The following is a 24,770-nucleotide window of genomic DNA, read 5'->3' on the forward strand; positions in this document are numbered from 1 at the left end:
TCTAGTTAGGATTGCAGGCATCTGTGGTAGAAATGTGGATTGCTGGAGATCTACAGTTTAAGTTTTCCCCAAAATGAGGAGTTTGTTGGCTTTGAGCTAATCCTGGTTGGCTGCTTCCCTTCTCTATGCTGCCATCTTGCATTTCTGTGCCTCAGAGGGTCTCTATCACTTTATTGGTGAATTCCAGTGTTCTCCGCTAGACCTTCCATTTGACTTGTGGTTATCGATCTGTTGTTTTGGTACTTCTTTGTAGAGGAGATGAGTGTTGGTTGCTTCTAGTCAGCCACCTTGAAGATCTCTCAGAGCTCTAATCCAGTGTTTTCTTTTTTTCATATTTATTTGTTTTCCCAATGTTCCTGATATTATGCTATCTTGTAGTAGGGGATTAATATATGCTTGTTAACTTAATGTTATCTAAGTCTATATTATTACTGGAATTAAAAAGAATATTTAGATACAGTAAATCATAATGAGAATCATGAAAAATATTTATAAGTGCTTAGCTTTTAGGAAAATGGAATGAACAAGTTTCATTGACCACCCAACTTAACATTGAAAAATATATGTCCTGCATACAGAGAAACAGTAATACGCCTTTCTCACATGATAGAGGAAAATATCAGTGAGAAATATTTCACTCATGCTTTGGCAAGAGAGTCACAAAAATACTGTGAAGATTTTGAGTAAATAACCACTTCCTGGGATGTCTAGAAACTTATATGAGACTCAGTTTTTCTTACACTGAAATAAACTTAGTGTTTTTTTAGCTAAGACAATTTGGGAAAATAAAATGCAATGAGAACATATATGGAAATGTTTTAAATATACTAGAAATAGAATCAGTAAATATTTTCAAATTTTGGCAATTTCAAAATACTTTAATGAAATATTTAGGACACTTAGGGATAAATATTATAATCCATTCTTGGGATGATAAGATCAGGGGAGAGGTGTAGCAAGTGAAGAAAGAAGAGCAAGAGATAGAGAAATATAGATATTATGTCTGTAAAGATTTGCATCTGTGCAGGAGATGATCTATAAATAATTTTAGAAGTTATCCATAGGAATAAATATGAAACGAAATGTCCTCTGTGAAGCATCAAATGATAAAAATTAGTCGATTTATTCTTAGGAAGAAAAATAGGGATATTTTTTCCATTTTTTTCTCAATATTACCATCTAGAGGTATTTTGATACATATGTTGTTTGAAATTTTCTAGACACATCCATACACATATATTTTCTTTAGAGATAACATTATCCACTTTCTTTTGTAAATTTATCATTTAATATATTATTTATACCTTTCAATGCCATTAAATATGTTCTACAACATCATCTTAATGGTAGCATAGCATTATGTAGCTGTGGCATTTTCTCTTTATCACAAACAATACTGGAGTGAATATTCTTTTACATATCTCTTCATGCACACGTCTAATTGTTATCTCTAGAAATTCCTAGGTGTGGAACTATTGTTTCAAAATAAATGATTTAACACTCATTTCAAAACACTTGTGAAGTGGCCAAATATCTTACAAAATAGCCATGTAAATTTATAATCCAGATGACCCATATAAGAGTGTTAGGAGATTATTCCTAACATTGTGTTGCAGAGAATAGGGCAATAAAAAATTGATCTGATGCACAGAAGTTCAGTGTACCTTTCATATTTGCCTATGATGATTCAAGGTTTATAATATACAAAAATAATTATATTTTTACTTGACCTTCATCTCCAATTAGAATATGAGTTGTGGGTAGAGATATTTTATTTCCTATTGCATTCCTATTATCAAACTTACATTCTTCATATAATAGGTATTGCAATATTTGTTAAAGTAATATTAGCAAATGGCACATGAAAATAATCTTGGTCACCTGAGCTTCAAGACATAGAATAAAATAAATTATAGCAGACAGTGGCAATCTACCAGCAGTTCACAATGGTATCCCATAGAGTGAAAGTAATGCAATTAAAGAAAATATAACAACAACCAAAACTCATTAAAGGGAAGGATTCTCTGTATGTAGACATAACTCATTTTATAGTGCTTTGCTTTATTGCACTTGGCAGATATTGTGAGAGTTTTTGTTTTGTTTTATACTTTTTACAAATTGAAGAATGATGGCAATTCTGCATTGAGTAAGTAAGTAGGTGCCATTTTCCAACAGCATGGACTCAATTTGTGTCTCTGTGTCACATTTTGGCAGTTCTCACAATATTTGAAACTTTTTCATTTTTATTGTATCTGTTGTGGTGATCTGCTATCAGTGATATTAGATGTTACTATTGTAATTGCTTTGGAGTGCCACACACAACAATATAAGACACCAAACTTAATAGATAAATGTTGTGTGTGTTCTGACTGCTCTACCCTATAGCTATCCACTGATAGCTTTTCCCCCTATCTCCCTCTCTCCTTGGGCCTTCCTACTCCCTGAGACACAACAGTGTTGAAATTAGGCTAATTATATTTTATTTTATTTTATTTTTTGAGATGAAGTCTTGCTCTGTCACCCAGGCTGGAGTGCAGTGGCTTGATCTTGGCTCATTGCAATCTCCACCTCCCAGATTCAAGCAATTCTCTTGTCTCAGCCTCCCGAGTAGCTGTCACTACAGGTGTGTGCCACCACACCTGGCTAATTTTTGTTTTTTTTTGGTTTTTGTTTTTTGTTTTTTTTTAGTAGAGATGGGGTTTCACCATATTGGTCAGACTGGTCTCAAACCCCTAACCTCAGGTGATCCACTCGCCTCGGCCTCCCAAAGTGCTGGGATTACAGGAGTCAACCACCATGCCTGGGTGAAATTAGGCTAATTGATAACCCTACAATGGCCTCTAAGTGTTCAAGTGAAAGGAAGAATCACGTCTCTCATTTTAAGTCATAAGCTAGAAATGATCAAACTTAGTGAGGAAGGCATTTCAAAAGCTGAGATAGGCCAAAACCTAGGCCTCTTTTGCCAAATAGTTAGACAAGTTGTAAATGCAAGGGAACAGGTATTGAAGGAAATTAAAACTGCTACTCTAGTCAACATATCAATGATAAGAAAGGGGAAAAAACCTCAGTGCTGATATGGAGAAAGTTTGAGTGGTCTGGAAAGATCAAACCAGCCGCAACATTCCTTTAAGCCAAAGCCTAATACAGACCAAGGCTTTAACGCTCTTCAATTCTGTGAAGGTTGAGAGAGGTGATGAACTTGAAGAAGAAAAGTTGGAAGCTAACAGAGGTTATTTCATGAGGTTCAAGGAAAGAAGCCATCTCCATAACATAAAAGGTGCAACATGAAGTAGCAAGTGTTGATAGAGAAGCTGCAGCAAGTTATCCAGAAGATCTAGCTAAAATAATTGATGAAGGTGGCTACACTCAACAAAAATTTTTTAATGTAAATTAAACAGCCTTCTATTGGAAGAAGAGGCCATCTAGGACATTGATAGCCAGAGAGAATAAGTCAATGCTTGGCTTCAAAGCTTCAAAGAACATACTGATTCTCTTGTTAGGGGCTAAGGCAGTTGGTGACTTTAAGTTAAAGCCAGAATTCATTTACCATTCCTAAGATCTTAGAGCCTATGAGTATTTTGCTAAATTTACTCCGCCTGTGCCCTATAAATAGAAAAAAAAGCCTGCATGGTAGAACACCTATTTACAGAATGGTTTACTAAATATTTTAAGCCCACCATTGAGACTGCTACTCAGAAAACAAGATTTCTTTCAAAACGTTACTGCTCATTGACAATGCACCTAGTTACCCAAGAGCTCTGATGGAAATATACAAAAAGATTAATATTGTTCTCATACCTGCTAACAACACCCATTCTGCAGCCTATAGATCAAGGGGTAATTTTGACTTTCAATTCTTATTACTTTTATATTTTATAATGCTATAGCTTCCATAGATAATTATTCCTCTGATAAATCTGGGCAAAGCAAATTGAAATCATTCTGGAAAGGATTCGCCATTCTAGATGTCATTAAAAGTATTCATAAGTCATGGGAGGATTTAAAAATATCAATATTACCAAAAAATTTAAAAGAAATTGATTGTAAACTTGATAGATGACTTTGTGAGGTTTAAGATTTCACTGGAAGAAGTCACTACAGATGTGATGAAAATAGAAAGAACACCAATTAGAAGTGGAGCCTGCAGATGTGACTGAATTGCTGCAATTTCATCATAGAAGTTTAATGGATGAAGAATTACTTATTATGGATGAGCAAAGAAAGTGATTTCTTGAGATGGAATGTATTCCTGGAAGATGGCTAAACATTGTTGAAATGATAGCAAAGACTCTAGAATATTACATAAATTTAGCTGTTAAAGTAGTGCCAAGGATTGAGAGTATTGGCTCCAATTTTGAAAGAAGTTCTACAGTGGATAAAATGCTATCAAACAGCATCACATGCTACAGAGAAATCTTTTGTAAAATGAAGAGTCAATCAACATGGCAAACTTCTTTCTTGTCTTATTTTAAGAAATTACCATAGCCACCCCAACCTTCGGGAACTACTACCCTAATTAGTCAGTAGTCATCAGTCTCAAGGCAAGACCCTCCACCAGCAAAAAGATCATGACTCGCTGAGGGCTCAGATGATCATTAGCAATTATTTAGCAATACATTATTTTTAATTAAGGTATGTACATTTTTTAGACATAATGCTACTGCACACTTAATAGCCTACAGTGTAGTGTAAACATAACTTTTATATGCACTGGAAAGCCAAAAAATCTATGTGACTTGCTTTATTGTGATACTTGCTTTATTGTAGTCGTCTGGATCCTAACCTGCAATATATCTGACATATACCTGTATATGTACTATTAAGAAATAAAAGCTCATGTGTCATGTTTTCCAAATAATTAAATAGTAATAAAAATGAGTGACAGCTTCTTTCATCAATAATTATATTTTTTGTCTTCTGACTTTAATTTCCTCTTAAAACAAATATTAAAATTGTGTATGTTTACAATATTACTTACTTATGCAAGTTTGCAGTAAAAATAAGAAACCAGTCTTTTCTTAAATTGTGTGCAACCTCAGCAAAGCCTCTAACATTTTAGACAATAAAGCAATACAGTTTTTATTTAATAAGGAACCTCAGAGAAAATTGGGAGGTTTATTTCACAAATGTTTCTTCTGGAAAGGCCAATATTATATTTGAATACATGTAGTTGCTATAAGAGACACTTACTACTTTATATTATAGTGTAAGAAAGAGCCATTTAACCTTCCAAGTAAACAGCTTACATGATTTTAAGTCAGATCTATCCAAGTAACAGATATCATATTTTAACCTGGATGGAAAATATTCTATGGTGTAAAAGTGTCAAGATAGGCTGAATAATTTAGATCTTTCTAACTCAGAAAAACCTGCCTGTAACGCAGCATATTTGTTTTTCAATATTATTTTGTAGAATGTGCTATATAAGCAATTGAAAGATTATAATTTTTTTGAATTCTGGTTTGAAAGATAATTTTGTTTTCTATGCTTCTGTGATGTAAAGCAAAAACCCTGGACAATTTGTAACAGAATTGTTTTCATCATGTACCATCTTTTATCTCTGTGGCATATTTACGCATTAATGTCATTTTAAAATGAATACAAGTCCAATGCTATTTCCTTTCATTGTAACATATTATCCACACAAGAGATTAAAGGGGCTCATTTGTTTCCACAATGAAGATTAGACCCTGTCCTTTAGACTAGTGCTTTTCAAACTTTAATGTACATATGAATCAATGGAAGAAACTTGTTGAAATGCAGATTCTGATTTAGTATATCTAGGTAGGGACCAAAGATTTTGAACTTTGAACCAGCTTCCTAATGATACTTTCAGATACTGCTGGTTCAAGAACCACACTTGGAATAGTGAGCCTTTACAATTAAAAAGTTCATGATGTGTGTGTGGGGAGGGAGAGTAGAGAAAGGGGTGGGGTGGGGGGCGGTGTTAAAGGAACGATACAAGGTAACCCATAAAAAATGTTGCAGGTTTCACCTGACAGATACAGATGTTGACCTACTGATTTTCATTCTGTGAGTGACTGGTTGGTTCTTTATTTTGTTGTTAATCCTTTGATTATTAAGAATAAGTAGAAACACACCTTTTCTTGTCTGTTAAGCTACAACTAGGTTAGGTTGCACAGGAAGTTCAATGAGTAAATATGCAAACCATCTTTTTAATAACCCCCAAATAAATAAAGAAATGTACTAAGCAAAAATAAAGCTAAAAGTAAGATTTATTTTGGGAAAAATAAGTCAAACTGTGGTTTTAGAGGTCTGTTTTATAATACCAAGGAGATTCAGGCAGAGAAGGACACAGTACTAGATAGCTTATATGTAACTGTGAGAGAACAAAGACAAACTAGAAGCCACAAAAGTCAAGGTCAGCTTGAGCAAATCAAATTCTGGCTGACTCAAATATGTTGTTAGTAAGCAGTTATTAGGAGTTATGGCTTTGTTTAAAAATACTAAATAATAAGGAAGATTGAAAAAGAGAATAACTGCTTATCAGGATACTTAAAAATAGAAAGCAAATCATCTTTATTCTTCTGTGAGCATTTTATGTTATGAAAGATAATGCCCAGTAATTCTTTTCTTGAATAATCATTACCATACTGATTAATTTATCACATTTCACTTCAAATATTGCTATTTTGTTATTTTACATATAAAAGGTACAGACTCTATAGCATGAATTTGATCTCAAGTATACAAACTGAATTGATAGAAACCATGATGTCCTTTCACTAATAAAGAATAGATTTGCAAGGCATATGTTATCAGTCTAGAGTGCTCCTTCTTAATGTGATGGCTATGGTTCTGAAGGCTTTCAAGATAAAGATGTAGTTCCAGTCAGTAAGGCTTCTTCCCAAGCAAGGAAAGTCCCTTTCCACGTAAGCCATCACTACATTTTTACCAACATGCAAATCACAAGATTGCTGGGCATGGGGAAAAAGTATCTCTACCAGGGACAAATAGCCTATAGAAATGAGAAAAAAATGAAATAAGACTTAATCCTACATACATCCTGCCAGCTAACATGTTTGTCAGCATATAAGATGCATCCTGTACTCAGTGTGGTTTTTCAAAAACAGACTCGAAGATGAGGATTTGTATGAAAGTGGCTTATCAGGCAGTCTTTGTAAGGGAAATCAAACAAGCAAACGAACAATGAAAAAAGATGGTAGGTGAATGGGAAAGAAATAGGAAAGAGGAAAACAAAATGCCAGAAAGAAGCATGTCAAGCAAAGTCCTACAGAGGGTAACACTGAGTTAGTCTTAAAGTTACCATTTTCTGGACACAGTGTGGCTCACACCTAGAGTTGTCTCAACCAGAGGAAAAAGGGACTGGAATATTTATACCCCTGCAAACAGCTGACCAGCTGTCAGTTAGTTAAGAACTACGCCTTGGAGATCATAAATTACCAGACATTTCTGGTTACCTCTACTCAGGAAAAGCAATTCTGGCCAGGCGCGGTGGCTCACGCCCATAATCCCAGCACTTTGGGAGGCCGAGGCAGGCGGATTACCTGAGGTCGGGAGTTCGAGACCAGCCTGGCCAACATGGCGAAACCCCGTCTCTACTGAAAATACAAAAATTAGCCAGGCGTGGTGGTGGGCGCCTGTAATCCCAGCAGGAGAATCGCTTGAATCCGGGAGGTGGAGGTTGCAGTGAGCCGGGATCATGCCACTGCACTCCAGCCTGGTTGACACAGAGTGAGACTCTGTCTCAAAAAAAAAAAAAAAGAATTCTACAGCCAGAGGGGATTTTTCAGACAGACATAGGTACTGGCTGATAAGAGTGAAGAGCTCACTGGAAAGACATGTGCACACAGATAGTAAAGAGGGCCCAATAGGATGTGAGCATAACACAGAATAGTCTATATTTCCCAATTTTACAAAACAAGATCGTAGGAGAAATGCCTATCTTTTAAAATAATAATATTCATGTTGCCTCACTCCATCATAAAAAGTGGGTATTGTCAAACAGTAAAGGGAAAATGATCACATGCTTAACAAATTAATAATAGAAAACATTTATTGCTTTTTAATATTATGGAGCTTTCTGTTGAAAAGTATCCCTGGTCTCGGCCTTTCCAATCCCCAAAACTATCACTGACTGTTAGAATCTCTTTCTAAGACAAGCTTCATTCACAGAGCTCTACCATTATGTTTTTTCCTCAGAGAATGATTATTTACTTACCCAGTTTTGGTTAGTCTAAATAACTTACCCAATATTTCTTATTTATTTATTTATTTATTTATTTATTTATTTTTTATTTTTTATCATACTTTAAGTTCTAGGGTACATGTGCACAATGTGCAGGTTAGTTACATATGTATACATGCGCCATGTTAGTGTGCTGCACCCATTAACTCATCATTTACATTAGGTATATCTCCTAATGCTATCCCTCCCCCCTCCCCCTGCTCCATGACAGACCCTGGTGTGTGATGTTCCCCTTCCTGTGTCCAAGTGTTCTCATTGTTCAATCCCCACCTATGAGTGAGAACATGCAGTGTTTGGTTTTCTGTCCTTGCGATAGTTTGCTGAGAATGATGGTTTCCAGCTTCATCCATGTCCCTACAAAGGACATGAACTCATCCTTTTTTATGGCTGCATAGTATTCCATGGTGTATACGTGCCACATTTTCTTAATCCAGTCTATCATTGCTGGACATTTGGGTTGGTTCCAAGTCTTTGCCATTGTGAATAGTGCTGCAATAAACATACGTGTGCATGTGTCTTTATAGCAGCATGATTTATAATCCTTTGGGTATATACCCAGTAATGGGATGGCTGGGTCAAATGGTATTTGTAGTTCTATAACCTACCCAATATTTCTAAAAAGAAAGCAAGAAACAAATTTCTCTAGTCTCAATTACATAATCTTTGTTTTATAGTGTTTTTTTTGTTTGTTTGTTTGTTTTAGTTTGTGACTACCATACTTCCTGAGTTTTGTTTGGTTTTATTTTTGTTTGTTTGTTTGTTTAGTGCTTCTTAAAATATTCCCTGATGTTTTCATTCATTTCTAAGAGATTGGTTCAGTCAGGGCCCCGATTTCAAGTAACAAACTTACAGCTGAACTCAATTATGCTGAAGTCCTGCTTATTGACTGGACTATCTGGAGAGGGTGAGTTGGAGCTGGCCTGAAAGAGCACCGGAATTAGTAAGCAAAATGCTATGGGGCATTCCCCTCTATCTCTCATCTCTGCTTGTCTTCAAGTGCCAAATTATGCTCTCAAAACAATATCTTCCCATGAAGTGGGTTGTTGCTGCAGGCTCTTTTGAGCTTACATCCTTTCAGTGTTGTGACGGGTGCTGATAGAATTGGTTTAGCTCTTTCATCACCGTTTAAAGAATATCAAGGAAAGAATCTACATAACCCAGCTTGGGTCTTGATATGGTTCAGACATAGTTTGTTTGGCCCCAACAAGTCTTATGTTGAAATCTGATCCCCCAGTGTTGGAGGGGGACCTGGTGGGAGGTGTTTGGGTTATGAGAAGGGATCTTTCATGAATGGGTTGGTGTTGTCCTCCTAGGAGTGAGTGAGTTCTCACTCAATTCCCACAAGAACTGGTTATTGGAAAGAGCCTGACCTCCTCCTGTCTCCTCCTTCCTCTCTCATCGCTCTGACATCACTTCCCTTCCCTTTCTGCCATAAGTGGAAGCAGTCTTAGGCCTTCATCAGAAACAGATGCTGGTGCCATGCTTCTTGTATAGTCTGCAGAACTGTGAGCCAAGTAAATCTCTTTTCTTTATTAATTACTCAACATTAGGCATTCCTTTATGGCAACACAAATGGACTAAAACAGGTTCTGTGTCCATTCTTTAGGTCAAACACACTGGGGAGGGGGTGGTATGAGGTTCTGAGATTACCCGATGTGGGTTATGTTTTGTCCAAAATACAGAGGATTCTGTTATGTTAACATAATCACAGGCATGGCCGCTTAACAATCTGTAATCCAGGTGGTCATACTAATTTGTGCCTACCACAATAACAGGGTAAATTCTACCAGTAGTTGGTTGCTACTGAGTACCTTTCTACATATAGTCTGGTAACTGTTAAAAAATAAACCTTCTGATTTTTCTGATAACTTTTATTTTTTCACCAAATTCATCTTTATTCTGCCTCAAATAACTGCTATATACTTCTCATTTTTACTAAATCCTTAAGTACTATTAAGTAATATTTCCTGTGACATTAGTAAGAATGCTTTATCAGCAATTTCTAATGTGCTTTAAAGCTTAGGACTCTCTTCTCTGCCATATTCCAAATTCACATCCTTAAAGGGGAAGCGCTCTTGAATACACAAAAAGAATCAATTTCTAAATATTATAGTGAACATTTTTATCTGTCCAGCATCGATTCCACTCTCTTTTGATAATAGTTTTCCATCCTCAGTCAGATAAAAACCTACTTTCAATGATGTCAATCCAGAGGAAGGAGAACCAAGAGACAGAAGAAATCCAAGACCCAGAGATATTTTTGAGATCTTGAAAAGCCATACCTGGTCTTCACAGCTTCTCAGACTGTGCATTCCCATTTGCTAAATATAATTTTGTCTGTGTTTTCTGTCACTTTCAACTAAAATAATTCTAACTGAAATACACAATTACTCAGTAGTATTAATATAATTAGGGAGCATCATTTTCAAAATAAGTCATGAATTGAGTTCACTGAAATCTCAAGGCATGTCAATTTTTAAAACAGTGAACCCAGTATGAAGTATTGAAATGTACAGGCTATACTAAAAGTGGTTTTAATTAAGCTCATAAACAGCCTATCTTAATATAGGATGAAAATCTTCAGAATGAAAATACCTTCCTAAGGGAAAACAAAATTCTGTGTACAATGTTAGAAACTGACAAACTAGAGAGAAGCATGCTGAAATATATCAAAGCAATTTTCACATATATAAAGATTCCATATCAAACAGTGTTTGCTTCTAAGCAAATATATTTACTGTAAAATAATCTGTCAATATTATTAGGATGGAAATGTTCCATGAGGGCTATAGTTTGTACAGATCAGCTTATCTAAAGGTAGTCAAGGGACTGAGGTAATGCCAAGCACAGGGCCTGGGCCATTTGGGTAATCGTTTTTAAACATTCCTTTGGCTATACTAATTAATTATTCAGTGGTATTCGCATGATTTTCCCTGGCTTGCCATCAGTTAAAATACAACATTTGCCAAGCATACCACTCAAGAAGATGAAGAACACTACGTTTTCCTACACACTCCCAACATAATGTTGGAACAATTTCATTAGGTCTTCGACTTTCATTTTAAGAAACTCCACCTTCAAGTTTTCACAGCCACTGCCTCTTTGTAGCTTCACAGAGAGAGTCGAGTATTGCAATGCATTACAATAGGAAAGCCTAAGAAGGATAAATGGATTGAGTACTACTGCCAGTTAATCACTTTGAGAAAATGGCCTTCACCTATAGCAGGAATAAAAGAGGTTGGCAAAAAGTTATTTCTGACTAATGCAGTCTGAAGACTTGTGGCCAAGACAACTACAGGGCGAAACTTTATATTTGATAAATAAAATCCCTCAATTTCAGATAAAGTGTAATTCACAGTTATTTGCTCAAAATCTCTCACATTGCCTTTTCTCGTGTCAAATTTGAATTTCCAGTTGGAGTGATAAGAAAAAAATGTCTGCACATTATTTGAATTAGTTACGAAGCTAGCAACTGCTGCTATACTACTTTAGATTGAAGAAAGATGAAATTTCTCCTTAGGACATCTTCACTTAAATGCACAGTTGAGGCCTATCAGAGTCCCCACAAGCCCTGAAGAAGTTTTGGGTAACTTTATCATCCCAACCCCACCACACACATACACACACACAAACACACACTCACACAGTAATATGCACACACTACTCCTAAAGCAAGCTGGCTAGGAAGTATTTTTAAATACTTATGTTAAATTTATATTATTATACTTTATTTTCTGAAAACTTCTAATGAATCCAAATATCAACCTGAATTTTAGACAAGATTTGGGGACCAAGCACAGTGGCTAACCCCTATAATCCCAGCACTTTGGGAGGCTGAGGCAGGCAGATCACTTGAGGTCAGGAGTTCAAGACCAGCTTGGCCAACACGGCGAAACCCCATCTCTACTAAAAATACAAAAATTAGCCGGGCGTGGTGGCAGTTGCCTGTAGTCCCGGCTACTCAGGAGGCTGAGGCACAAGAATCGTTTGAACCCGGGAGGCGGAGGTTACAGTGAGCCGAGATAGTGCCACTGCACTCCAGCCTGGGTGACAGAGTGAGATTCCATCTCAAAAAAAAAAAAAAAAAGATTTGGGGTTAGGTATAATATTAGTAAGGATAATAATAATAATTTGTAACCTCTACTGAATCCTTCTATATGTAGAACACTTTTTGAGCTACCTTATATATACATATATATGTATACATGCACATATATGCATATATAATATACATATGTGTGTGTATATATACGTGGTTGTGTGTATATATATATACACACACACATATACTACATGTATATGTCAAGCACTTTTCTGAGTACTTCACATGTATTAATTCATTTATTTTTCATAACAACCCTTCATAAAATACAATAGTGTATATGTATCAATGTTTTATGGATAAGGTAGCTGCGGCACAGAGTTTAAGCATCTTGTCCAAGTTTGCACAGCTAGAAAGTAGAAGATTTGAAATACCAGACCAGGCAGCTTGCACCTTTTATTTTTTATTTTATGTGTATATAGTACATGTATATATTAATGGGGTTAATCACCCTTAAATCACCCATCACAACTCACAAATTTCCAAACTTTTCCAAATGTGGATCATTATCAGAATCAAATTAATTATTGGCTTAGTGAATTAGAATAACATAGTAGTTAAAAGCATGGATGTTTATGTCAGACATACTTTCCACTTATTATGTTGAGTGACATTTGGCAAGTTAACTTTCTTATGCTTCAGTTTAACAGTTTAATTTTCTGTAAAACTGGAATACAGACCTGTCATTATTAAGAGATTAAAGAAAGTGTGAAAGTGTGTATGAGTGTAACTTATTACATTTCCAAAATAAATACTGATGGTATTATTTTACTTATTGTGCCCCCCTGCCTATTTCTAGTAAAAATAAAATTCATATTAGTCAATAATATTAATTATGAGGGCTTTTTCTGCTTAGACAAAATTAGAAAAAGCAAAATACTAGAAAACTAGGGCCTAAAGGTTGAATAGAAGCTGGAGAAATAGAATGCATCACCTCTGCCAAGGAGAGATAGAGAGCCCAGCAGTAGTTAGTACCTCTGAAAAACCTATAAAGATGTGCACACTGACTTTCTCATGTTCATGTTCAGAGAGCATGAAGCCATTGTACAATAATGTCAGTCAAGAGAGAACTTTCCTATTTCCCTTACTGTTCATCTCTCCCAATGCTTTGACATTGGCAGGGGTTCAGGAATCTGAAGGTGGAGTAGAAATGTTAGGCAGGGAGAGAAAATGATGCCACCCATACTCCCTTTTTCAAATTACAGGTTTCCACTTGCAGCAGGCCGCGGTTGTAGAAAGGTCAAAGAAGATTTATCTACAAATTGAGATGAAAGGATTGAACAGTATTTTGGACCGGGTGCTCTCAATTCAGAATTGAGGCTTTATTTGTGACTTAGTGTGAACATAGGACTTTCTGCTTTTTAAGAGTAAGCTGAGAAATCAAGGGACCTGCCCTTTTTAACACCCAATGGAAAGTGAACTACACTCACTCATAGGTACTGAAGAGAACGAAATTGGAATTGCTTTTATGAATATTCCATGTGATTCTTTCTTGTTCCAAGTAATTTTTTTTATCATTTAAAGTCAAACTCTAAAAATGTGAAATTTGGAATCTTGATCTGAAAAAGAGTAATATTTTAGTAAATGTAATGGTTAGATTTAGAAGACACAGAAGAATTGGAATATCCAAAACACTCTCTAAAATTCCATTATATCACCTTTGCCTCCATAAACTGTCCCCCATCTCTTGGTTGAGGAAGATAACATGTCCCTTTCTGTCACAATGGTTGCTTGACTGGGAATCAACATCCAAATTCAACATGACCTGGTGGGGAGAGATACTGAAGTACGGAGCAAAAATAGTTAAAAGAAGCATTCAAGCAAAGCTATTTGAGGGAGTTTGCTAAAAAACATTGTAAAATTTTGGCAAATAATCATGAAAACAGATTGTGAAAATGCCGGACAAAGGAAGGTGTAATGTATTTCTAAACCAGATTGATTATTTTACATGTATTAATTTAGTAGAAGCTATGTATTCAGTGTGCTAGTTGGTTAGCCGGTTGAAATTTTAATGGTTTTCTAGTTGACTAGTGCAAACTTGAATGTCATTATGTTAAGCACTTTAAATCATATTGACATAGTATAGAAGGTAGTTAAATTCTTTAAGAATAAGAATGCTGTGTGACTCACATAGCCACTCTCACACCCAAAGAGTCTTGCTTCACCAAAGCCTTGAGAAAGACATAGGTGATGACAACACATAAAGATTTAAAGAGTGCTTTATTGGCTTTAGGCCAGGAATGCTGGTAGGATGAAATGCAATTTGACTGTCTTCCTGAGCTTCATGGGATCATAAGTTTGTAGAGCACAGTAAACCACTAGAAACAAAGTGGACATAGTTATCCCAGCAGGTAGCACAGAAAGCAGAGTAATCCGCTGTCAAGGGATGCTGTGACTTGCAAAGATCTCTGGCTATGCTTAATTAATCATAAAGTACCTTAAGTTTTGGTTTAATTTGCATAACTAAATGTAGACCAAAAGGAAACAAAATTTTAGTCCTGCCTTAAGCCAACATGAAAGAGAGTCACAGTTTATCACCCCATTTCTAATCTTGAGTCAGTTCCCAAGCCCAGAGCAATCAGTCCTCAATTCCACTGAAGTCTCCCCTGTAATACCACAATTGAGTACTCTGTATCTCTTTGTAGGCGTCTCATAGTAACTTATGCTTACTCACCTGAGTTACTAGGTGCTGAGGCAGGGAAATCCAAATATTTCAGGTACAATTATAAAAGGCATTGATTAACATTAATTTTTGAAGACACATATGTCACTATAGTCTTGAATAGCAATTTAAAGTGCTGAAATTTCAAAGGAAGTTTCAACATGAATTTACATGGTCTGATATGGAAGTATATGTAAGTATTTGTGTACATATATATGTATGAATGAATAAATGTATGTCTACTTATACAATATTAGAATCTTAACAATGGAACTATGGTACCTTAGGAAATTTCAAATAGAAGGCTTTGAACCTCATGTTTTCTGCCAAAACAGTGAATAAGACATCCCTGGAGGAATAGCAGAGGTTGGAACCACCAAGAAAGAGTCCAAATAAGTAGGAGTGGTCATTGTCAGCAGTTTGGTCAGCACAGAATGTTTATGGGACTTGAAGAAGAGCAGTAGATTACCATAACCTTAATGAGGCAAGGACTCTAACTGTTGCTGCTGTTGCAGATGTGTTTTCTTAACTGGAGAAAATTATTGTAGCTCTTGGCATTCGGTATTCATCTATCGATTTCGTGCATGCATTTTTCTCTATTTCAACAAATTGAGACAACTAGAAGTAGTTTGCATCCCCCGGGGACAAGTTTGCCTAGACTGGCTCTCTTTACCAGCTCTCTCCAGACTTTTCTTTGCTTATCTTACTTTTTTGCCTAAACAAAATGCTGTCTTCTTCCTCTAGGAAAAAGAAGAGAGAGCCAACTACTCTACAAAGGAAAAGGGATTTAGTTTGTAGGATTTTCCTTGTTATGAGAGGAGCAGAAACCTAACTGTTGACAAGGGTATGTCATGGCTAATTCGAAAAACCCTGATGAAATTGAAATTACGGTGTTCAGTTCAACGCTAAATATGCCAGATGTTGGAGATAACAAGGTGAATAAATCAATGGCTTGCTCTTCTCTGATAAAGGCGGTTGAGTTCTGGTGAGCAACACAGAGACATAAACAGATTCATTCCTTCATCCCACAAACACTGTGTGTTCTCTCTGTGCCAGGAACTATTCTACTGCTAGACATATAAAGGTTTGAAAAAGTACACATGGTTGATGCACTCCTGAGAATTATTTTCTAATAGGAAAAATATATTTTAATCAAAACCCCGAACAAATAAAATGTAGAAATGTCTCTATGATAAGCTAAGAAAAAGAGAAATGTATTGAGAGCCTGTGAGAGGAGCTTCACCTGATCTTAGAAGTAAAGGATAGCTTCCATGTGGTGATGAAGAATGGAGGATAGTTTCCCAGTTGGAGAGAATATTGTTCACTATGGCCCTGTTCCAAGTAGGAAACAATTAATTAAAAACCTAAGGAAGCTTAGTATGATGGGAGATCAGAAAATCAGGCAGGGGTTTGTGAGAAATAAAGCTTAGGAAAAGTAGGAAAAGTGGAAAAAGTGGAGGCCAGGTCATGCAGGACCTTGCAGGCCAGATTAAGAATCGTGCTCTTTATCCTAACATTATTAAACTATTGAACATTTTTAGCAGGTGGGTAACAGAATATTTATTGGACTTGAAGAACAGTAGATTATCATAACCTTAATGAGACACTGACTCTAACTGTTGCTGCTTTTGCAGATGTGTTTTCTTAATTGAAGAAAATCATATCACATGTGAACTTTCTGACCATACTGTGGAGCGGTGCTAATAAGGAGGTAAGAGTGGATGTAGATAAATCTGTTAGGAGGTTGTTAAAATAATCAGATGAACCATAATGAGATTTATTTCTAGACAGATGATTATAGAGATAGAAATAAATACATTCAAAAATATTTCAGAGTTAAAACTGACAAGATGATGATATGAAAGGTGAGAAGGAGGGTTATATCAAGGGTGACTTCTTATTTTCTGGTTTGCTTCTGTGCCTGGTTGGCAGTGCCATTCTCCAAGAGAACACTAGTGAAAGACTATGTTTTGGAGGAAAGACAAAACGTTTTATTTTATTTTATTTTGAAGTGTCTATGTCACATTCAAATATAAAGGGAATGTAAATATATCAAAAGTATATGATATGGAAGTTCCTCAAAAACTTAAACATAGAATTACCATATGATCCAGAAATTTCACTTCTGAGTATATACCCAAAGGAATTGAAAGCAGGGACTCAAGCATATAATTGTATACTAATGCTCACAGCAGCATTATTCACAGTAGCCAAAAGGTGGAAACAACAAAAATGTCTATCAACAGATAAATGGATAAACAAAATGTGGTATATATAGAATCGAATATTATCCATCCTTAAAAAAGAATAAGATTCTGATACTTGCTACAACATGGAAACAACATGAAAGAACCTTAAAAACATTGTGCTTTGAGAAATAAGCTAGACACTAAAGAGAAAATATTGTATGATTCCACTTATCTGAAGAAGCTACAACAGGCAAATTTGTAGAGGCAGAAAGTAGGATGGTGGTTGTCAGGGGCTGGAAGGGCGTTACTTCATGGGTATGGAGTTTCAGTTCTGGAAGATTTTTTTAAAGTGCTGGAGATGGATGTTGCTGATGGTTGCACAACAATGTAAATGTGCTTAATGCCACTGAACTATATGCTTCAAAGTGGTTAAAATGGTAAATTTTATATTATATGTATTTTTCCATAATGAAAAATGTATGTAGATCTGGAGCTCAGAGTCCTAGGCTAAAGATGTAAATGAAAGTGTCATCATTGTGTTTATGACAAGTGAAGTCATGTAAAATTGCCTAGTTTGAATGTATGTGGACGGAAATGTGTGATGAAAGGAAAAGAGAGTTTAGAACTAAAGATGATGAACTCAATAATGGCTATGCAGAGGAGGACTAGTCTTCAGAAAGGACAGGGATGGGATGGCTAGAAATGTGAGAGGAAGACAAAAAGAGAAAAGAGAATAATGTCAGATAAGTTAAAGGGAGCAAATATTTATAGGAGCCAAAGATCAATAGTGTTTCATTGCTATTTGAATCCCTCTTGGTGGAAGGATTCTATTTCTCATTTATCTTGAGGGGTCCTCCTTGGTACTGTAATGCTGTGGTAGTTCATTTTTGCTGTAAAGCAAAGCTCTCTGTAATTCCAGTTTGAGCTTTTTTTTTTTCCTATTTAATTTGTCATAGGAAATTACCCATCAAGCCACAGATGTGGTTTGAAGAAGGGGAAGTAATTTGGCAGGAGTAAGGCACTCTGGATGTATGAGCTATCTGCCTGTGCAAATTACTAATGCCTTTAGAACCTGCTTGGGCTCAGTGCTGTTTTCACTTGATATTTAAGAGCTTCTGAGTATACCAGATTTTATGGCTAGGAGTAATAGATTGCATCCAGTTCATGACAAGCAGCTGGGGTCAGATATCCCCATTGTTCCCCGGGCCAAATATTCAGCCTTTGTGAGCTGATCCAGAGCTCCTTCTCAAGAAGAAAAGAAACTTGGTAAAGCAGGCCTGACTTTGCTACAGAAGTCTTGGGTCCTCATCCACTATTCTTCTTTCAAGGTTTATAGTAGGCTTGATTGCACATTGCCACCTGCCTCTGACACTTCAAGCACCACAGCATATGCTGTTTTATAAGGATCAGTTGGCAAAGTTATTTGTCCTGTACCTTAGACCAGCTAGAGTGGCTTTCTTTGCTCTGAGCCCCACTAAAATGGACAGGCTTTTGCTTTATCCAGCAAATAGATCTAGCTAGAACAACATTAAATGGTACATTTCTCAAATATCTCAAGGGGTCCTCCAAGAATGTTAAGTGGGTAAGGAAATCAAGATGTGTAAATATATCCTTTATTTTGTATCAGATCAACAAGACTCCAGAAAAAAATTCCTGGGGTAGTAAAAAACTATCTCTCTATCCATCCCTGGCACCACAGTCAAACATTTAGGGTGCCATTTACTTCTTTCTTCCTAGATCCTACTGCAAAAAGTCATCACTTTAGAGGTTCATCAGAATGACCTATAAGAATGTGAGTTTGTCAGGGTCCCTATAGACTGAATAGTAGCACAGAGCCTAAGAGTCGTCATATCTCTATGGCAGGATTGTGAAAGTTTGCTCCTGCCCTGCAAGTCCCAAGGTAATAAAACTGTTCTACAATGTAGCTGAGTTAGAAAAAAAAAGACTTCATAAAGCATGTCAACCACTGTTGGCAGTCACGCAGGATCACAATAGCATTGTTAAAGTAAGCGTGAGTATGAATGTGTTTGAGAAAAACCAATAAAAACACTCTGTAAATCACTTCTCTCCTTTTGCACAAAGTTAGAAGTAAAGAATAATAATTTTAAAAAATATCTTAAGTACTGAAAATTGTATTCACTGAGGCTTGGCCTTCCCTTTCTACATTTTTTTCTATACTTCACAGGTTATCTGTCCCTTTCTCTATTTTTTTTTGTTTGCCCATCCAATGCCAGTGTCCAGTTTTTCTCTGAAACTGGAAAGTATCAAAACTCAAGCCTTTACAATAGTTGAACAACTGACTAATTGACCTTCTTGCATTACCTCAGCCAAGAACTGGCACTTTAATACTTTCAATTGTTAAGTGAAAAGCTGTGTCCTATAGTTAAAGGAATTTCAAGCATTGCCAAGCAAGTGGAGATACATTTGAGATCTTGATGTGTTTGAAAACTCTTTGTCTATGAAAAGAAACTTGATTTAGTCAGTTTTAGGTGATTGGATAGCTGGATTCAGAAGGTTAAATCTGCATTCTTGTTCACTTAGTAGCACACTCTGGGGAGATGAAGTCATTCAGGGATAACTTTGCTGAAGCTTGGACTGAAGATAATGCTAGAGAAAAATCAAGAGGTTCTCTGGCCAACGATTACTGAACAAAGGTGGAGTACTGTTTTAGAGGTAGATATCTATAGGTTGGCTCATGCCTTTGAGCTGGGCTAATGGAGAAGCCTTTTACTCAGCAGTGAATAAAAGAAGCAATCAAGTCTTCTGTGTAAGTTTGGGCTTGACACAGCAGTTTATAGCAAAGGCAGAAATTAAATACACACACACACACACACACAAACAAACACACACCCCACATGTTAAGTAAGCACAGTCATTATAGACTGTACAATAAAGGTAAGTGTAGAAAGAGGGTAAAGTGGTGGCAAAAGTAGAAACAATAAGTAGAAGTAGAGACAGGGAATAGGTCTGACGTAATATTTTATCTCTAGACTGTGAGATATTAGGTCTCTTCTCTTGAATGGGTGACAAAGTAACCAGGTCATTAGAGCTGCACCGCCCTAAATGTAATTCAAGTCCTTTGGGAAGTCCACTCTAAAATGATATCTCACTAACTAAAACACACTAAAGCAACAAAAATATACAGTACATCTATTTCAATCAGGTCAATTATTTATTGTACAATATTTTGTTACATAAAATATATCAGTCAGTAGTAATACATTTTGCTTAAGAGCTCTATATTTACCTTATGTGATTGGATTAAAATTATATTGTCATAGCTGAAGTAATATATCAATTCTATGAACAATTTGCTATTAAAATAACTTTCAGAAATAGTCAACATTTTAAGCATTTACTCTCTGAATCTTTCTGGACCCCAGATTTCTTATTATAAGTGGTCTAAACTATATGATTGCTCAGATACTACATATTTTCTAATCCAAAATTCCCAGAGCCTATTTTTATGCTACAAAAATTAATTTTATTATATTACTAACATATTGCAGAAATTCAGAGAATTATTTGTGGTCATAGAATATCAAAATAAAATGGAGTCGCGTTTCTTGGTTTTAATTTTTTTTGTTGTTGTTTTTTGAGACAAGGTCTCGCTCTGTCACCCAGTCTAGAGTGCAGTAGTGTGATCATAGCTCACTGCAGCCTTGTAGCCCTGGGCTTGAACAATCCTCCCACCTCAGCCTCCCAGGTAGCCAGGACTACTGGCACGCACCACCGTGCCAAACTAATTTATTTCGTTTTTTGTAGAGACAGGGGCTTGCTATATTGCTCAGGCTGGTCTCAAATTTCTGACATCCAGTGATCCTCCTGCCTCGTCCTCCCAAAGTGTTGTGATTACAGGCATGAACTACTGTGCCCAGCTGGTTTTAATTTTACAATGAGACTCTCCAGACATTTAAAATAGCTTTTTTAAGGTCAAATTGATGATATATTTAGTAAATGAATTTTAAGAATGGTCTCTGAATGTAGGAATTTCTTATGAAATTAGGGAAGGACAACACAAATATTGTAAAGGATATATGAGAAAGCAAAATACAATAATTTGTTTTAAAGAGTATCCAATAATGACAGATTATTCCCTTTTACTTTAGAGTAATTTATTTTATCTGGTTTAGACCTTCTTGATAAAACTCTTCTATTTAATGAGTGAACACCTTACATTTGTCAATAAAATTCATTTATATAATGGAATTATATTGTTTATAGTTGTAGATTAATAGAGATTAAATTTCCATATGACAAAAGATTATGGGTCATTGTGATTCAAGTCAATGCAAGTTCACGATGTTGGCAAAATGAGTATTTTTATATGTTGTTTAAGCTGCCAAGAGTCTTCCTAGAGTCCTTTATTTAAAGGAAGAAGACTGTATTTCTCAAGAAAAAAAAAATCCTGTAAAGTTTTATGTGCTTTATATTGACTCTTTGTCTTCTGACATATTTAATAGTTCCTGTTAGAGCCACAAGATATTGAATAGGAGGTTCTGAGTTGGGTCACTGCTCCATTTGAATAATCCTTTAAAACTTTAGTCCTCACAAACAAGCAGTAGCTGGCAACTATTACAATGATACCCAGCCACACTTCACATAAACATGTAACAGTTTGTCCAGAGATCATTATAAACACATACTAGGCTTCTTTGAAACTAATATCTTCAAAAAGGACTAATTAGTAGCTGAACATTGAGTACTTCTATAAAGTTTTGTCCTCCTAGCTTTGAGCATTCCTAATCTAAATTTCAATTTCATACTGGCAAATCTTTCTTTTTATGACATGAAACAAAAGGAAAAATAATTGGCTTTATTTGTGCTGATTTGCCGGTGGTCGCTGTTGAGAGCTTCAAATGCCCTTCCCACTGTCAATCTCTGCTCTTCACCATTCTGCTCCATATTATTCATTCAAGTGGCATGAAGAAGGGTATGGTGGCTGTGGGATTTGAACCATCATTTAACAAGATATGGGAAGTGAATAGTATTTGCTCACCATAACTTTAGTTTTAGTTTCGCCTTCCAAATTAGGCTTCTATACACTTCTTAAAGCTTTATTTAAGTTGTACTTTCATCAGCATACACAGTAGTAACAAAGCCCTTTCTGATAGTCGCTGTATTAGCTACCTTGTGGCTGTTAATGTTCATGCTCCTGCAAGATCCTTTCAAATCCCTTTTTGATTCCCTTTCCCTTCCAAGCATCAGTACTAATGCACAGCTCTTTAGTCCTCAAGCTGCTGAAGGGGCTTTTGCCCACAGGTGAAGAGATTTTAAAGCATCTGGGACATCTGGGAGTTGATATGCTCATCCCTCCCAGGGTGGCCTTTAATCAAGGGCTGAACAGTGTAGGAGTATGAAAGTTCACTCCCTTGCCTGGTGTAAGGATAACTCAGACGTAACTTACTCTCCAGAGTTCCCCAGGAGGATCGTGCTGAAGCTATCCTCTGAGGGGTGTTCACCTGAGATTGCACTGTTCCTTGGCTTCCACTACCTCCCCTTGGATCATTTTCTTAAATTAATCAAACATACATCCTCATCTCAGAGCCTATGTCTAACTTAGGATACACCTATAGTAGACCTCACTGTCATGTCAAAATACCGCCGCCTAGTGGCAAGACTAAGAATATCAGAGTTCTTTGCATTAACTGCATGACCTTTCATTGAATACCTTTTTTCATTGAATACCTTTTTTCATTGAATACCTTTTTTCATTGAATACTTTGCACTGAATACCAAGTGAAGTAGTGAGAGGTATCCAAAGAAGACAGTGCCATTATCTCTACCCTCAAAGAGCTAACGATGTCTGGAACCAAAGGAGAAGAAGTGACAGCAAACATGACCACAGGTAGGATTTGCACAGCTGTCATTAGGAAACAAAGGGGAAGCAGTATGGGAAGGAGGGCCATTTTCTGAGCATCAGAGTCACAGGATCTCATCATCTGAGATACATTAGACACTTATAGGTCCTATCCCAGCATCTATTTTCATCAAAAAAGACTAAAGCAGAATTTTACATGTATTAAAACTCAATAAATTGTTGCAGGCTTAAATTGCAGAAACTGGCTTATGCCCAGCCAAAGTAGGCTTCGTAGTGGCACAAATAGGTAAAATATACAGGTGGATGATAAAAAAGAGGTTGAGACTAGTCCAGAGACTGATAGCATATACAACTTCCCTAATGAATATCAGAACCATAAATATGCTATATTTAGGGCATTCAGAATGTGTGGTGAATCCTATTACAGTAGATGGAACCATGTATCATGAATGTATGTCAAAAGTGGCTAAAAGTCAATTTCATATGACTCCGCTTAATATAATGTTCTACATGGTAGGACATCTTTGATGTGAACTAAATATATACAATTGTATAGGCCATCAAGTCCAAGCTATCCATCTACATAGATATGAGCTCTTACATATGATCCTGCAGACTTGTTTTTAGCATTTTAGTGACCCAATGCTCACTCACTCATGATATTACTGATCTTTTGTAGGCCAGCTCAGTTACAAACATTGTGACTTTCCTCCATTAATCTCTTATATCTATCTTTACATTTTTCCTTCTTAGAATGTCAACTCATGTTTACTTTCACATTCTGTTTATGATGAGACCCTTTTGGTCAATATTCCTGGGAATCACTCTAACCAATCAGTTTAAGAACAGGATGTGATATCCTCTCATCAGCATTGTGCACTAAACTTAGACTCCATGGTATATCCCCTCCAATTTAGAGTATTATAAAGAAACTTCTTGCTTTGACATTGATACCTCATGAATAAATCAAGAAGAGTTTTTGTTTTCCAATTCTATCTGAAAGAAATATGTAAAAAATAATCGAGGTGGGAAAAATTTAAGTGACAAGATAAAGAAGTTTGATATTGCCTCTTTCATTCTTAAGAAAGGAGAACACTATGGGCAGGCCCTTACAGAATGTCTGTCAGTAGTTTAATAATAATTTGGGGTAAAGAAATAATTTGTGGGTGACAAGACTTTCTACCATAAGACAATTTCATTCAATTACTGTATCAATAACTGCATAAATTCATGCATTTACAACCAACTTATTTTTGATAAAGATACCAAGAGCATACATTGGGGAAAGATAGCCTCTTTCATAGATGGTTCTGGGAAAACTAGATATTCGTAGTCAGAGGAATAAAACTAGATCCCTATCGCTCACTACACACCAAAAATAAACTCTAAATGGGTTAAAAACTTAAATGTAAGACCTGAAACTTTGAAAGTATTAGAAGAAAACATTGGTGCAACACTTCAGGACATTAGTCTGGGCAAATATATTTTTGTGTAAGACCTCAAAAGCATAGGCAACAAAAGCAAACATAGACAAATCGGATTACAGCAAGCTAAAAACCTTTTGCAGACCAAAGGAAACAATCAGCAGAGTGAAAAGACAACCTACAGGATGGGAGAAAATATTTTCAAACTATCCATCTGACAATGGATTAATACCAAGAATATATAAGGAACTCAAATAACTCAATAGCAAAAAATATCAAATAATAGGATTTCAAAATGGGCAGAAGATCTGAATAGACAGTTTTCAAAAGAAGACATATAAA

The 24,770-nt window shown here is 36.0% G+C and overlaps 1 protein-coding gene across 6 annotated transcripts in view; it reads left to right on the forward strand.

Moving 5' to 3' along the window:
* Positions 1-24,770, forward strand: part of DCAF8L2 (DDB1 and CUL4 associated factor 8 like 2) — a 163,215-nt gene that overhangs the window by 74,769 nt on the left and 63,676 nt on the right. For 2 of the 6 annotated variants that reach the window (XM_054676226.2, XM_054676228.1), the window contains exons 3-4: positions 15,739-15,838; positions 16,629-16,705. The exons of 1 other annotated variant lie outside the window; for it this stretch is intronic. The gene's annotated coding sequence lies outside the window, so the exon portion shown is untranslated. Of the gene's footprint in view, positions 1-15,738; positions 15,930-16,628; positions 16,706-24,770 lie in introns of all 6 variants that reach the window. 3 more of the 6 variants (XM_016944260.4, XM_054676227.1, XM_016944261.4) reach the window with 2 other exon arrangements.

The sequence above is a fragment of the Pan troglodytes genome, chromosome X, assembly GCF_028858775.2.
Source record: "Pan troglodytes isolate AG18354 chromosome X, NHGRI_mPanTro3-v2.0_pri, whole genome shotgun sequence".
Lineage (NCBI taxonomy): Eukaryota > Metazoa > Chordata > Mammalia > Primates > Hominidae > Pan > Pan troglodytes.